Source organism: Channa argus, chromosome 12 (genome assembly GCF_033026475.1).
Source record: "Channa argus isolate prfri chromosome 12, Channa argus male v1.0, whole genome shotgun sequence".
Classification (NCBI taxonomy): domain Eukaryota; kingdom Metazoa; phylum Chordata; class Actinopteri; order Anabantiformes; family Channidae; genus Channa; species Channa argus.
Window position 1 is genome coordinate 4,710,236 of NC_090208.1, and position 17,331 is coordinate 4,727,566.

The 17,331-nt window shown below is 38.2% G+C and overlaps 1 protein-coding gene and 1 long non-coding RNA gene across 6 annotated transcripts in view; one reads left to right on the forward strand and one right to left on the reverse strand.

Annotated features, from left to right (window-relative positions):
• The window catches only part of LOC137137888 (uncharacterized), a 34,897-nt gene extending 26,552 nt beyond the window's left edge, over positions 1-8,345 (reverse strand). The window contains exon 1 of the long non-coding RNA XR_010915846.1: positions 8,081-8,345. This is a non-coding gene — a long non-coding RNA (uncharacterized lncRNA). The remainder of the gene's footprint in view (positions 1-8,080) is intronic.
• Positions 1-17,331, forward strand: part of LOC137137844 (uncharacterized) — a 135,922-nt gene that overhangs the window by 14,367 nt on the left and 104,224 nt on the right. For 2 of the 5 annotated variants that reach the window (XR_010915794.1, XR_010915795.1), the window contains exons 3-7: positions 139-2,593; positions 3,058-3,093; positions 3,706-4,294; positions 4,369-4,527; positions 4,616-4,746. The gene's annotated coding sequence lies outside the window, so the exon portion shown is untranslated. Of the gene's footprint in view, positions 1-138; positions 2,594-3,057; positions 3,094-3,705; positions 4,295-4,368; positions 4,528-4,615; positions 4,782-5,427; positions 5,603-17,331 lie in introns of those variants that run through there. The other 3 variants (XR_010915792.1, XR_010915791.1, XR_010915793.1) reach the window with 2 other exon arrangements.

Consider the following 17,331-nt stretch of genomic DNA (forward strand, 5'->3'; position numbering starts at 1 on the left):
GTTGCTGATGAGACTTTGTAGCAAACAGCTGCTATGAGTGATGGGATCAAAGTGCAGTAGATAATGTCTGACAGGAGTTTGAAGAGGAAATGGATTCATCACCTACCTGACACCTCACATCTCATTCTCTTCTCACAGGTGGTGAAGCAGAATCAGATGGAAACAACAGAGGACATGTTGGACTGGCAGTGGGTTTGTCAGTTGTTGGTGTGATTCTTGTTGCTGTTGGTGTTGTTGCTTTTCTGATCTTTAGAAAAAGATCCACAGAGCAGAATTCATACTAACCTGCTGAAAGTGCAGGTGAATGACAGATGTAGCTGTAAAATGTCTCAGATCTCTTACAGCCAATGTAGCATGTGATACATAAACACTACAAATACTTGTAAAATCAATTACTCTTTACTTTAGCAGAAGTTTCTAAGATCAGAATCAGTCTTGTTATAATCTATATGTGACTTACTAAGTGCACTTATTAATCACTACTTTAAAACACTACACTATTAAAACACAGTATCTATGGATGTTTCTGAATGTTTTAGTTCAAATGAGTGGTTCAGATGGGTCATACAACAGATTAACTGTCTGCACATGAAGAAAAGACACTAACTTTAGAATCACAGTCTTCATCTGAATGACTTTGGACGTACATGGTGCAAAAGTGGGTTTGATTCAATGCAAAATACATATTACATATTCCTTTCATCATTAGAATGGCTACAAATATGCTAAAAATTGATATGAGTATATTAATTAAAGCAGCTTCTATATTGAGTGTAAAGCAAAGAAGAACTTGTCTGTCTCCTGAATGATTCCTTGTGAAAACCTGCTTCTATTCTTGACATTTTCTGAATTAAACTTTCCCACAACTGAACATGAACAGGAGCCTCACTGTATTTGGTGATTTTAAATGTGTTTATGTTGATGATCAAATCTCCCAAACAGTTTGTTTTCATCAGTGTGAAACAAGAGATTTGTGTGTTTTTCATAACTGAATGTGTAGAGATGCTGGCAAATTGTCCTGTGACCCAGACACACTAAACATGGCAGCAGTGCAGAGACAGTCAGTTCTAAAGGTTTTTGAGTGAGACGCAAACAATTTCTGCTTTATTAGTAACTTTTGTAACAATCCTCTTTATTGTAATGTGATCATTGTTTCGTGTCAGGGACATAGGGGGCAGTGTACTTTAGCAGGATTCCACCATTTTGGCTCGTTTGTATTGATGGGAGCCAATCAGCATCCAGAGTCTATAAAAGGTTGAGAGACTGTGTGTGAGGGGCTCTGGCTTTGTGAAGAGGACAGATGTGTGTTCAGGGCCACCACTGTTTGAAGACAGTTGGAAAAGTTGCAGGCCTGGTCTGGAGGCTTTCTTTTGTTTGCTGCCATCTTGGCCATGTGCTTTTGTGTGGGCACTAGTTTTGACGTCCTTTTGAGAAATTGTTTAGTGGTAAGAGGCTGGACCTTGTTTTTCTATCCAGTTAGGTGCAGACAGATGTTCTTTCATTTGGCACAGCTGTCCGGTCCAGGCCTCTGACCCTGTACTGTGGTTGTTTATCAATTAAAAATCAAAAGCAAAGTCAGAGTTTGATTTCTTTGATAAAAACAATTCTACTTTCTGGATTTAGTGGGTTTAATGTTATTTTAGAAAAACATGGTTTGTACCAACAAATTTGTCCTGTATGTGCAGGAAACAGATGAAGACAGCTGCTATCAGCTGAACTCACATAGAAATGTTATTATCCAGTTCTGCCACCTGCTGGTTGACACAGGGAACAGTTCCATGGGTGGTTTTGTTCAGTTCAGGGGCCTCATTTATCAACTCTTCATATAACGACTCTGAGAGCAGTCAGATTTTTTCTTGTGCTTTAAATTGTGTGTAAATGTAGAACTTCCTCTGAGCAGGTGAACCAACACATTCTCTGTGGTAAAGCAGTAAAATTGTGGATTCATTGAAATAACACGCACACAAACTGCAACTCTGTCAGACAATATGGAAACAATGTTTTCTGTGTTTCCATTTTAATTTGGAACACAAGACAAACATTTTGTACAGAATGAATGATGCCATTAATGCTTCTATTCCATCTTGTTTCACTCGTAATTAATTAATATTGAATAATAGTGAACTATCAGTTTTAGTTTATTTTAGACACGTATGCTTTTGTTTTTATTGTTATTCTTAAACTATGTTCTGGCCAAACTATTTAAAATGAATGTGGCGTTAAAACATTAGAACCACCTCTTCTTATCATGCACTGCAGTAGAACTCCACGACCCACTTTGACCTCAATAATTATCACCTTTCTGACAGTTTTAACCTAAAAGCTGAGAAATCATAAGCTTGTAAAAGTAGAACTCATGGCAGAGCCACTGTATCAGACTGCACAGCTGGTCATAATGTTTTACCTGATTGGTTTATATAAGTAGTGATGTCAGTATGTCTGGGGTGGTTCTTTACTGTCGTCTGCTGGAGACATCACATCAACTTCTCACCGACTAAAAGGAAGGAAGCGGGTAAAGCAGCTGTTACCAAACTAAGTGCAGACGTCTCATCAAGTTGTACAATGGACCAACGATGTATCCAGCTGCTACTCTGTAAGTACAGTCTGTATTTGTTAAATCTATGCTGAACTTCATAAAAGTAGTGATGAGATACAGCACAACATGATAGAAAAGGTTATGATATCAAACATGAAATGAGATTTAAAATAACTGAACTCACGGGGTAAGGTGAAAGGACAAAAATAGATGAAATATAATAAGTATAAATATATAATTTGTAAAAATAAAAAAAATTAAAAACACGCTGAGACAACATCACATAAAGATTTTACAAAGACTTAGTTTAATTTAAAGTCGTATTCAATATTTATTGATTTATTATCTTTTTACTGGCTTTATACTGTTGGTCTCACACAACCATATAAATATTCACCCTATTGTCTGTAAACCCACTTATTACATCCACATCCATATTTAATGAAATGTTACTGTAAGTAAATACTCTACATGCAAATCTCCAAAATAGCCGACTGTCTTTTCTCTTTGTGTTTGTGTAGTTGTGACTTCACTGCTGTGGGGCTCAACAAACCAAGGTTGGTACATTTGTCATCCAATATTCATCAGCTGTTAAATGGTCAAACTGCTGATATTACACATGAAGAATAATATGTGTATTACACACATCCTAATATTTCAAAGTATGTTTACTCTGAACTCTTACTGGTTTCTCTGGGCCTATATGGACAATATTCTGCAAGTGAGAGCAAAGTGTAGTGATGGGATTTCTAACAGAACAATAGTTCAAAAAGAAATTGGCTTTGGATTGTTAAATATTGGCTGTAAACCAAGAGTCCATGAAGACACTTGGGTATTATTGTAAACAAAAAGAGTAAAGATGCAGCTTAAGTTCACTCTGCACATGTAGAACAGATGCTAACTTTTAATGAACTAGTTATAATGAATGGAGTCAATACACATAATGAAAACATGTTGTTTTATAAAGTAACTTGAATCTGAAACACTGCTAAACTTCCTCTTTATAAGTTAATGAAAACTAAAGAAAGTATCTTCATGGACTGTTACTCAGTGGACACTTAAGACCAAATACTTTATATATACTGCTAATACTACTGTATGACATTGTTGTTGGTCTGATTATTGTTACTTTCTACCATTTTTCCTCAAATGCACTGAAACTCTCACAGTTCATCTGACTGTGAGTCCCAACAGTGCTCAGTTCTTTGAGGATCAGTCCTTTAATGTGACCTGTGAGGACGTCGACAGCTCTACTGAATGGACAGTGAGGAGGAACACAACTATAGACACCAGGAAACAGTGTGGAGGTGAATGGGGAAAATCAAATAAGTTTTTGTGTATAATCAGCAACGTTGTCGAATTGGACAGTGGAGTTTACTGGTGTGAGTCCAGAGAGGGATCAACCAGTAACAGCATCACCATCACTGTCACTGGTAAGATCAGACTGTGGAGTTAGTGTTGATGAAGCTGTGTGGAAATGGATGAAATGCTGTAGTTTGTCTCTGTGTTGAGGTGGAGCAGTGATCCTGCAGAGTCCTGTCCTCCCTGTGATGGAGGGACATGATGTCTCTCTGCACTGTCAAACAAAGAGGCCTCCCTCCAAGCTCCCAGCTGATTTCTATAAAGATGGCTCCCTCATCAGGACTGAGCCTACAGGTCACATGACCATCCACCATGTTACCAAGTCTGATGAAGGCCTCTACAAGTGTCACATCAGCAGTCATGGAGAGTCTCCACCCAGCTGGATCTACGTCACAGGTCAGGAGCTTCACTTTGATTTCAACACTTATTTCATCCACATGTTCACCTGAACAGTTCGATTCTTTCCACAGAAAAACCTACAACCACATCTGCATCCCCCATATATACAGTATCACCTCCTGCCTCTTCCTCCCTCCATTATTCGGGGTCAGTCCTGGACCTGGTGTTGTTCTGTCAGTTCCTCATCTGCGCTGTCATCATGGTGTCTTTATATCGAAAGATGCTCACAGGTAAAATTCATCAGTCACAGTTGTCTGTAACAGAACTTTTGTTTTAACTGTTAATACATTTACTACTTTTCTTTCTTTCCTCCTCCAGTCATAGGAAATCATCTGCCCGTCTCCATGGTGACGTTCTCGCCCACCCCAGCTGAGCACGAATTGGCTGATGACTATGATGAAGTCATGACTTGAGTCACCACAGACTTCTGAAGTGATCCAGTGTGATCAGTGAGCTGAGCCCATTAAAATGTTCCTTATCAAATGTGGGTTTTTTTATCTTATTTATCTTTTTTATCTACTTTATCAAATCTCTCTTCATTTTTCTGTCAGCAATTTCCTAAAATCAGCAGGACTGTGAATGTGGAACTGAGTGAATAGAACCAGGGTGTGTGTTCATGGTGATACAGGAACATGTGATCCAGTACAAATAGGGCTCACTGATGTGTTTTTAGTTGGTTTTGGACAAAGACAGATTCAAGGCTTTGTGCTTTCTGCACCTCGAATCTCAAACTTTAACATTATAGTTGTTTAGTTTTTTACTTCCTCCTGCTGCTTGAAGTGAGCTCTGACCTGAAGCTGGTTTGGTTTCTCACTGCATGTTCTGCTTCAGCTGATGACACTTTGCATTGAGTTTGTCACGTTTGTAACAAAATGCCGTGCAGCTCTCCACTTTTTTTATATACTGTCATGCACATCAGAGGTGTTAAAAAAGAAAAAACTAGCATCCTGCTGATCTTATCGATTCTCTACAATTATTACTATTGTTACAAGAGTCAACATTTGCAGTAAATGTACTATCAGTAGTGATATCAGTTTTATTTCAAGTAATGTAACCTGTGCAGCCTCTGCATGAAGAGAAGAAGAAAGTCTTTCTCATCTTGTTTGAACTGTTTGTGTTTGTGTCTCCAGACGCTGACGTCGACAACTGACGACAACCTGCTGGTTCACATAACTCCTCTCAAAATCAAGACTTTCAGCTTTAATTCAAGGCAGTTTTTTCTATATGTCAGATTATTGATGTAACCTAATATAATTACAGTTGTGAATTTGGGAATTCTGTGGCTGTGGAAGAAGCAGCTTGAGGTCAAAAATTAAAGGATGATTTACACTAAAACTTTCTATAGTTGTTGTTTTATTTTACACAGTGGGTTTTGAAATGGAGAAACATGTAGCTGCTCTGTAACTGGCTTCCACTGTCCCACTTTGTTGCCGGGACCCCACCCTTCATCATGCAATTCACGATCAAATTCACCTTCCATACTTACTCTGTTCCTACTTGTTCTTCTGTCAATACACTTTTTATTTTACTTTTCTTATTTTACTCTAACCCCGTGTACTCTAACCCTTTTTTCTCACAAACACACACAAGGACTTTAAGCCCGTGTATAGGGACTTAACTAACTAGAACTGTGTGTAGAGTGTGCACAGGCAGAGGCCTAACAAAGGCGACAAAGAATTTAGGAAACCATTTTTGTCTTATTTATTTCATTTCTCTCTTTTCTCTTTTTACCCTGCAAATAAACACAAATTCAACATGCCAGAGCCCACGATCTCGCCAGAAATCGGTAAGTAACTCCTTAACTGCTACACATGCTTTACGTTTACGACTGCTGTTTTGGAATTGAGAACCCATAGTAGTAAATGTTGGACTGCTTAGCGAAAATCACGCAGCTGTGATAATAATTTAGCACAAAATCCCTCAAGTAGCATATTAAAAAAACAGCAAAACAGAGAAGTTGTAAAATGCTGAAAATGATAAACTCAGAAGTTGAACTTTTTTCTGCAGGTATCAACAACGGTTTGAAAGTAGGTGCTGGAGTGAGTGTTGGTCTCATTGCTCTTGTCTTGGTGGGAACATTATGTAACAAATATGCAGGTAAGTCACTTTTTCACATTAAACTGTGTGGTTTAATACACAGCAGTGTAACACATGAATCATAAATTCTCGATATGTATGTGAACAGTCAATGTCATCAAACATCAAATGTCAAGGCAGGAAACAGTTGTTTCTTGGTGAAGTCGGGTGGACAGTTAGGGAATCTGAGTTAATGTTCTGCCACTGTTTATTTACCACATTAGAACGAGACCAGTCACCCACTCATTACATTATACAGCCTTACAGTATATTATTTTTAATTTACTTCTAATCTTCATGTCATCATCATTGATCAGTATCTTTCCATCCACTCTACTGTGTTATGACTTCATTAATTCCTTCACTGATGCAGCCTGTTACACAGAAAACACTTTTCTGATGCAAGTCCTTACATGTCTTTTAAAAACTGTAAACAGCTGCAAATCCTCCTATTTATCAGATCCATCTCAGGTCAACGCTGTACGAATGTGACTAGTGTTTGGAGCCAGGTTTCCTCAATCAGTTTCCACTTTATCTTCTTACAGAAAAGACACTAAATGACCTAAACATGGAGATGGAACAGACTGAGCATTTGAACAGTCCAACTGATAGAAGCTTGCAAAACCAGAACACCCAAAGGTTTCAAGTCCAGCCTCTGACTGTCGTTTGATTTAAATGGTAAATGATCTTTACAATGTTGATTCCCATTCACACACACACACACCGATGGTGGTGGCTGCCATGCAAGGTGCTCACCTGACCCACCGGGAGCAACTTGGGGTTTAGTGTCTTGCCCAAGGACACTTCGACATGTAGCCGGGAGCAGGGATCAAACCAGTGACCCTGTGGTCAACTGCCTTACCAACTGAGCTACAGCCGCCCCTAGCTAGTCAAAAACCACAACAGTGAGCAGTTATCTCAGATGATAAAATCCAACTTTTCTAATCCACTACTTAAGTGGGTCAGAAGAAACCAACATAGCAGATAACCTGATCCAGGATACAACATCCAACATTTGATCCTGGTTCTTTTTAATTATGTACAAAGGTCGAGACCCAGAAAACAGTTTCCACACATAAACACTCATCTGAGGTGTTGACCTTCAGAGTGATGTTGCTGATGAGCTCAGGTGTGTTTGTCTTGTTGCTTCTTGTGTGGTTCTTAAAAGAAAAAGCAAATATCAGTAATAATCTTTAGAAAACATTTAAATATTTTTTCATCAGTTAATATTGAAACAGAGCTACTAATACTAACACTCAAATATATATTCAGACCTAAACTTTATTTTAACAAAATTGTCTTTACCACGGAACAAGATGCAATAACATGCAATAACAACACAGAATCTTATAATACCAAGTCACATGCTACATTTATAAGAGAATAAAGAAGTTTTGCAATAATGTACAAACACATATATTTAAAAAAAGACCCAAAAGAGTTTTTTTTTTAGTCAAGTTGGAATAGGGTCTAGCAAAGTCAGAGCAAATATCAAAGTCAGATATTGTTCACTCGATCCATTACATTAATGTAAAGGTTTTACATTTTACACCTACTGATGGTCAGTGTCTTTATCATCAGCAGCTTTGTATGAAGTCTCCTCTTTAAGTCCTTTACGTTTTCTATACATCACAAAACCAATAATACCAGCAACAACAAGCAGACCTCCATCAATTGAGAGACCGACGGTCAGTCCAATCGGTCCACCACCTGTGAGAAGAGAATGAGATGTGAGGTGTGAGGTGTCAGGTAGGTGATGAATCCATTTCCTCTTCAAACTCCTGTCAGACATTATCTACTGCACTTTGATCCCATCACTCATAGCAGCTGTTTGCTACAAAGTCTCATCAGCAACATCTTTAGAAAACACAAACATCTGATCTGTGATGGTTCACTCTCACATCAACAACCAGGAAGCAGCTTCACCTCTGATCCACACACACACACACACACACACACACACACACACACACACCTGGTGGATGAACTGTCAAAGTGATGTTCTTGATGAGCTCAGAACTGCCTCCATCTCCAACGTACCTTTACGTATCTTTACGTACCTCCTTATCACTAATAAAGTAAACATAATACTTTGACTTCAGATCAGGTTTGTTCCACTTTAAAGCTGTAAAATCTTCTGTCCCCTGACACTGCAGAGTGACATTATCTCCAGGTTTCCCTTCAACTTTTAGATCTGAACAAAAACAGGGAAAAATCCAGAGAAAAGCAGGAAGCAAGATCAGTCAAACACTTCTTTAGGAAACATTGAGAGCAGTTAATATTCAAACAGACTAAACACTGAAACATACTGTATTTAAACCAAAGCTCTCTCCACATAAAACTACATTCAAACAGCAGACATGAAGTTTTCAAAGGATCTGTGATTGATTTGTTCTATTCACATATTGACACGTAAGGTTTTGTGTCCAACATGTAAACAACTTCAAATGTCCTGTACAAAGGTGAATATATGTTTTTTTCTTAGTCATTATTAATATAAATATCACTACAATATATTGACTGAATAATTGTCTTTGTGCGTTGGCCCTGAGAAAGACTGGAGACCTGTCCAGGGTGGACCCTGCCTCTCAGCCAATGACAGCTGGACCCTGAACAGGATAAGTGGTTAAGACAATAGATGGATACTTCACCTGCATGACTTTGTATGCTTAGTTATTTTTTTATGATCATATCATTATTATGTGATTTAGAAGAAGCTGCAGATTTGTTCTCAGATGCTCAGACATGTCACTTACTGCTGCTCTTTACTGTCATTCATTTTACTCTGCTGCTTTCAGGAAATGTGCTGAAACAAGATGAACTACAGATGGGATCAAATCACTTTTTTCTGAGCTTTCTGTGCTTTTTCTTGAGTCACAGTTGTTCACTTTGAGTAAATAATGTGTCCAGTCTTTACAATTAAAGACTCATTCCTATCATTGAAACTTTGTACAATTTACAGTAAGTCCTCTCAAATGAGACTGAAAGGACGTATGCTGAATCCAAAGCTTAATTATAACCCTACCATTTGTAATCACCTACACATTTATTGTTCTATTCCTCTTTATATCCCGGATAAATAAGACAATAAGTACAAATATGTAGTAGTTCTCAAGCAATAGTCAAATAATTAACAAACAGGAAGACAACTTTTAAATAATCAATTTGTTGTTAGATACAAAGTCATGTTATATTACATTCTCGTACTTCAATACGATATTTTTAAACATCTTCTTAAACCATTTTAGTGTCACATGTTTTTAATTCATCCTCAAGTTTGTTCCATAAATTCACCCTTCTGAGTGAAACACATGTGATTTTCAAATTTGTACTGGCTCTGACTTTCCTAAACATACTCTCTCTTGAAATATATTTTCTATGTTCTTTGGTAGCAATTTTTTACTTCCTTTGTAGATTATATCTGAACAATTTGCAATTTTAAAGTCTATTATCAAATGTCATTAACAGTGCTTTGAGAAACAGATGGTTTGAGGTCCTTGATAAGAACATCTACTGATAATTCTTACAGCTCTCTGCTGTACAAATATACATTTACTGAGTTTTACAAGCATCTCCCCAAACCTCTACACAACAGGTGATGTATGGAACAATAATTAAACAGTACAGAATAAAAACCTTTTCATGTAGAAAGTTTTTACACAGTGCTGTTATAAAGTATTTGCCCCTTTCTGATTTTCTTATTTTTTTACACACATATAATCCAAGTAAATACAAGATGAAGTTTTTAAATTGTGATTTCATTTGTTAAGGTGAAAAACCTGCATGGCCCTATGTGAAAATACTAGAGCCTGGTGCTCTGTACACACAACTGATCCTATTTTTGAGTCTCTCAGAGATAATTTTACAGTAACACACTCTTTAATGTGATTACCACTGACTGGATTTCTTGGCATTTCAACATTTTACCCACATATGAAGCTACACCTCCACCGTTTTTAGTAATTATTTTAATGAAAAACGTCTTCAAAATCTTTCATTGTTTGGTTGTTCAACTGAGTTTCTGTTAAACTGACTGAAATGATGTGCTACACTGATGAAATTATATTCAGGCTTCAACGATTAAAATTGTTGACTGATTGGTTTTTCTTTGATTTGATCCTCAGAATAATATTCACAGTCACAGTTTGTCCAGGGTCCACCCTGAGGGGCACAGACGGACATACAGAGAGAAACAACCCTATGTAAAAAATATTTACACTCAGACTGACCATTTAATCTAACATGTATGTCTTTGGACTGTGGAAGGAAACTGGAGGAAAACCACACAAGCACAGGTAGAACAATCGAACACACGGTCGGTCGGGGACGCATATCCACATCTTTCTAGCTGTGAGGTGATGGCGTTAACCACATCACCATGTTGCCCCGATCCGTTTTAAATATTAAATAAAAGTCACCAGAAAACTCCACAGGTGATTTGTGTCAATTTGTATATCCACATGAAGACAGATCAACAGCTTTCGGCTTGTCTCTTCAGGTGTCGCCACAGAGCAACAAGTTCCGCATGTTGATTTGGCATGAGTTTTTACACCGGATGCGCTACCTGTCACAACCCTCCCATTTTTAATTTTTAATTTTTCCAGGCTCGGGTTCGACAGCCTTGGTGGCTGGGCGGGGTGGGATTTCTTTTACATCCCAACCCAATGTTCTACCACGGAACGACCAGGCCCCCGTATCCACAAAACAGAGACTCAACACAGTCATCAAACCAGTTTACTGCTGTACTGACTGACTTGATACGAAACTACATTCATGCCAAATACAGACATTTTTATTATTAATGTCAAAAATGTGCACTTAAATCCTCACATCTGCACAGAATATTCACATTCTACTTATATGTGGCAATAATTGACACAATCGATGTCAAATAACTAACACTGACAAAAAAGTTTTGATTTTAATGAACTGGGGGCTGTAATCATCAAAATGAAACTGAAAAAGCCATTAACTTTACATGTATTGAGTATAAACATATTACCACTTTTAATACATCTACAGGACAAGTATAAACAGTAAAATGCTCTTTTCATTTTGACAAATAATGATTAAATTAAATATGTTTTTATTGAAAGCTGTGTAGGAAAAATACAACCAGTATTGACCTGTATTATTCACTTTTCTATATCTGAGGATTGTTGTGTAAAATTTAGAGTGGATCTGCATCTGGTGTTTCTTTTCTCTACAGTAAGAAATAATGCCTCGGGTAAAAAGATTAACCTCATCGCATTCTAAGGGTCACTGTATGTAGGGTGAGACTAGGCTCAGGCTAAGGTTAGAAGTTCTAAAAGAGTATGTTGGAAAGGGCAATTTTTATGTAAATAGAGCTGGACATGGATCAGAATCCAAACAGAATCATAGGGAGAGGTGTACTGACATCACTACCATTGTATTGAATGTATGGAGTATTATTTTTTTTTTAAATAATGTCTGTGCCAACGGGGGTTTTCTCTGGGTGGATGCTGTGTCGTGGAAGTATAAGTAAATTAAATGTATGTATAAGCATATATATGACATCATTAATGACGTCACAAGTTAAACGTTAAAAAACGGCCTTTGAAGTTGCCTAACAGTTGTCAAGGTAAAGATGTTTGTTTTGGACAGTGTATAAATGAACTGGAAGAGCAACAAGGTAGTAGTGGAAAGTTAAGTGTGCGTAGCTGTGGAGGTACACGGTTTCATACCGTGTTCTTTGTGATTATTTAGTAAAACTTGGACTTTTTTGGTCATCTCAGTATTTTTCTGTGAAATTATTTTGTTATCAGCTCAATTGTGGAATGTAGAATTTAATAAATGGTCAGTGTTTGTCATACAATGATCTCTGGAGTGGATAATTGTTGGACCTCCGGACATGAGAAAACCTGCCTCCACATTAGTGAGAAACCATCTCTACTTGGATTAAACATGTAGATTAATATTCAGTGAATGTCATGGTCACAGTGTACTTCCTGTTTTTGGACTTTTATTTTGTGGCCCCTTCTCCCTACTTCCTGTCCCTGGTTCTTTTGCCCAGCTTTACCCTCGTTGTCCCTCATTGTTTGCACCTGTTCCCTCCTCTTTTTAATTTCAGTCTTCCCTTCACTCCCCTGCTAGATCCTCTTAGTCATTGCTGTTGTTGTTACCTCACCAACCCCACAGTAGACTCTGGACTTTTGGAAAAACCTGAATTTGTTTTTCTTAGACCTTCTTGGCTTCATGGACTCTTTAATCCTGGACTCTGTGCTTTTGTGTTGTTTTTGGTCTGAGGTTTGCCTTCTGTTGAATTCAGTGTCCAGTTTTCTCTGCTTGTTTTGATCCTGGTTTTTTCGTGTTTAAATATGCTTCTGTGTTCTTCAGTTTGCCGGTTCTTTATGTTCAGCTTGTTCGTGTCTGCCTCCCCTTAGTTCCTGTGTTACTTTGGTATCTTTCCCTTCCACTGTGTTTTTTAAGTCGTACTCTGTTTTACTTTAGTCATTACTATGTGTGTTCATTTGTTCAGTGGTTTGTGTCCTTTTATATTCCTGTTAGTCTCCTTAGTCTTCTCCTTGTGTTTACCTGCTTTAGTAGTTTAACGTTTATCTGTACTTTATGTATTTAGTAGCCTTTGTTTTCTCCTGAGTGATCGTTTAGGGTTTGTTCTTTAATTTTCTCGCCTAACTTGTCCCTGAACCTTAGCTGTGTTTATTTTGGTAAATTCTGTTCCCCTCTTGATTTCAACGTCCACCCTGTTGTCATCTTAGATTCTATTAAGTTAACTCCCCTCGTGTGCTGGTCCTGTGGTTAGTTGTCTTAGTCTGTATCTGTTCTGAATCCAGTTTCCAGTATCATCCTGTTAGGAGCGACTTCTGTTCACCATTTAAGTCATGAAAAGCCCTTTGTTATCTGCAATCTCCTTATTTGGGTCCACACTTAACCAAAATTGTGACAGTGAATAATGGAAAGGAAAAAAAACAGGCAAAGCCAACTCTTAAGGTCATGGAAAGTGCTTTGCAAAGTTGGTTAAATGCAAGAAAGGCCAAGTTGGAAGCTGATGGAAAAAAGAACAAGATATTTTGTTTAATAGATGATGATTACTGCGTGGAGGAGGTGAAAGCATGGCCACTTACCAAAGGGAAGAAATGAAGAACTAAAGTCAGACATCACTGAAACGCACAACAATTGCAGACATTTTAGAGAAAGAGAAGGACGACATCATGAAACTCTGCGCTGAAATGAGAGATTATATAACACCAACAACCGATTTTAAGACGAATGGTAGATGCATGTGAGGCAGTGACCTAATTAAAATCCCAAATGAAAGACTAACTGGCATTGATGGAGACTTTGATGCAGAAAGGGAAAGATGTCGCCTCCGTGAGCTGCTCACGTGAGCCGGCAGTGTTCACTGGTGAGCTAATCCCCTTCACTGAATGGAAAGCCTGTTTCATGTCACTTATAGATCGAAAAGGCATTTCCCCTGCTGATAAGTTGTATTACCTCAAAACATGTGTTAGTGGCCCAGCTTGTAAATGCCTTGAAGGGACCTTCTACAGAAATGGAGAGTTGTACCAAGATGCCTGGAACAAACTTGACTAACGATATGGCCAGACAAAGCTATGGCAAACTATGGGCTAAAACATCTAGCCAAAGAAAACAGTCTCTTATGTCCATCAGGAGTCAAGTTCATTGTTTTGTTTTTGTTTTTTGGATAATGGAGTTACAAGTACTGAGAGTGTTGACGAGGCCATAGAACTTGCAAAGGAGGCATGTGAAATATGTGCTAAGGGTCTACGTCTACACAAGTTTGTGTCAAACAACAGTGCTGTTCTGCAAAGTAAACCCACATCAGAACATGCAACAGACATTACGACAAAGCACCTTGCCTTTGATGGCATGCAAATAGAGAGAGCATTAGGATTCACTGGAATGTTGAAAGTGACCTTTTTACATTCAGCAGGGCTCTAGCCTTGTTTCCACCCCGTATGTGATATTCATTATTTTCCTCAAATTTCTACAAACAATAGCCCATAATGACAACACGAAAGACGTTTGTTTGAAATCTTAGCAAATGTCTTAATACAAAATGAAACAAATGACATGTACATAAGTATTCACAGCACTGCAGGTGAACTAATCCATGCTGCAGACAAACAGTAACACAGAGCAGAGACGACTCATTGTTGCTTTTAGTGTTTTCATTTAACTAAACTTAAAGCTCAGAGTGTCAATCACCGACTTGAAGTGGTAACCTAAGCATCAGCATGTAACGCAGAAGGGACTTGACAAAGAGACAAACTTTTTAAACTAAAATCTTAGTTTGTAAATCTAACCCAACCATTTTACATTAAACCACTGCACTTAAGAAAAAAATAAAGAAACTCAACTTCCTCCTACCAACTGACGTTTTTACTGGTGTCTGTTAGGGAAACTGTTGAAAGGAGGTGTTAAGTTGTTCTGCTTGGACAGATAAGAAAACGCTTTTCACCTTTTGAAAATTCATTCATTCATGGAGTGTTGAGTTTTTCAGAATTCCTAACTCTTTGGCATTTTAAAGAGTTTCTGTGTCCCTATGGTGAGTACCGGACATGCAGCACTACTCGTTAAACTTCAACACGCTCTGGAATCAGGTAGAGTTCCTTATCTGATGGCTCTGACTTTCTCTAACTTTGACTATTTGGTGTCTCTATGCCCTGTTGCTGTCAGCTACTTTTTGTTCTTTGTGTTTGTCTCATGCATCTCATGTCATAGAATTTGTGGGCAAGACGTTTGTGCCACAAGAAAATTAAAATGTCATTGGACTAAACAGGGCCCATGTTGGACACGAGGGTTAGTTTCAAAGGTAAAATGAGATCGACAGTGCGAAAATGTTGCATTTATTCTGTGATGAATGGAAAAAGGGGAAGTACAGTTGCAAAATGTGTCCTTGTGAGTCCATGTTATTGGTCATAAAGGGTTTTCATAAACTATATAGGAGAAAAATATGAATATTTCCAATATTTAGCTTGCTAGCAGTCCCTGTCTTGTCAACAACTGCAGACCATTTAAATCAAACATAATTATTCATTTCCTTTGTTTAAACGGGTGCAGAATGGTACTTGAATGGTTTCTTTTTGTGTTACTGGTTTGTTCATTTAGAAAAAACAAACCCATAATAAATATCTATATTTATAAAAAAAAGCACTTGTATATTATTTTACATATTGCATTGAATAACAAGCCAATTTGGACAAAATGGCAGCTTGAACAATGAATTGATAATGAGTGCAGAACTCGAATAATGAAAAGTCAAGATCATTAAAGAAGCTATACTCAAAGTAAACACGGGTTCGTACTTTCTTTCTCTTAGAAGTCGCGATTTCATCTCATGATTTTGTCCTTTATTGCTGCTCCATGCATTATTTCATATCATGTTTTGTGTGCTGTGTGCCTGGCCTGTCAGTCAAACCCGTTGCCCAGCAACAGGGGCAGCCTGGCACATTGCCTCTTGCTATTCCTACAGGCAGCGCTGCTGTTGCTAAAGAGTCTGCAAATGTTTGCTATTGTATTCAGCCTGTGAGTCAATACTTTGCCTTCTTCTTTGCAAAATAGCTCAGACTCAGTCAGATTGGATGGAGAGCATCTGTGAACAGCCACAGATTGTTATTGGATTTAGGTCTGGATTCTGGCTGTGTGTTGTATGTTGTATGTTTAGGGTTGTTGTCCTGCTGGAAGGTGAATCTCCTCCCCAGTCTCAAGTCTTTTGCAGACTCTAACAGGTTTTCTTCTAAGATTGATCTTTATTTGACTCCATCCATCTTCTTATTAACTCTGACCAGCTTCCCCAACCCTGCTGAAGAAAAGCATCACTGTGTACTTTGGGTTCCTTGTGACCTTCCTGGATACTACATGTCGTGGCAAAAACTGTAAGGCAAGTTAGGAGGCAAAAGGCAACTTACAAGTGAACGATAATGGTGAATTTAATCATCAAATAGAGAAACATGCAGAGCAGAACAGAGCTACACTCATGAGTGGGTCAATCTGATTGACCAAGATGTGTAGGTTGTCCAGCCTTTTATACATACAACTCAACAGCTGGGTTCACACAAAGAACAAAGGGATGAGTCAATGCAAATCAACCTTCATACAATGTGGTCAGGAGTCTTAATTAGCAAGTTCATGTTACTTTGTCCTTTTGTCTTCATTGTCTTTTAAGTCCTTGAGATTGATGATTTGTGCTGGTTCCCGTGGGCTCCCTTCTAGGAAGCAAATGTTCAGGTGTAGGTAGTTTTATAGTTGATATCTACCTAACACTTCTTTGTGGGGCCAGAGACATGATGTCTTGCTGGGGAGCAAAAGGTGAGGAGGCATTGGTGTAAGCAGGTTTGATACTGGGTCTGTGAGAAGTGTGAAAACAGTGAAACAGGTTTACCTAGATCTTGAAATTTCCCTCACAGAAAGAACATATACTTAACTAGAAAAGGCAACTTCTGAGGAAATTACATGGGAAGCTGCCGAGAGTGGAGGCGTTTGCACGTTCAAAGCCGCAAACGCTGAGCCAAAGGTGAAGACTTTCAAATAGAGCAAGAAGAGAGATAAATACGAACAAAAAGGAGAAAGAAACAAAGGGAAAAAAAGAATAGAAATAAAACATAATTCCAGGGAAACTTGAATTCACAAAGAAAAAAGTTAAAAAGAAAGAAGTAAGATTGAAACTGAAAAGAAAAGGAATAAGCAAAGTAAAAAGTTGGCAATAAATGTAGCCGGCCCGCTTGCCTCACACCTCTCAATGGAAGAAAACCTGCATTGTGTTGCGCATGATGGGCAATGAAGTGAGGACCACAGCCGTTTTGCCAACCAGAAGGGAATTTATTTTCTCTCAATTCTGTGTAAAATAAAATAAAACCTCAGTACAGCAACTTCATTTGACCAAGCTCCTACATGGACCTCTCCTCAGCAAGACCACTGGCCGACTGAGGAAAGCAGCACGAATTTGCAGGAAG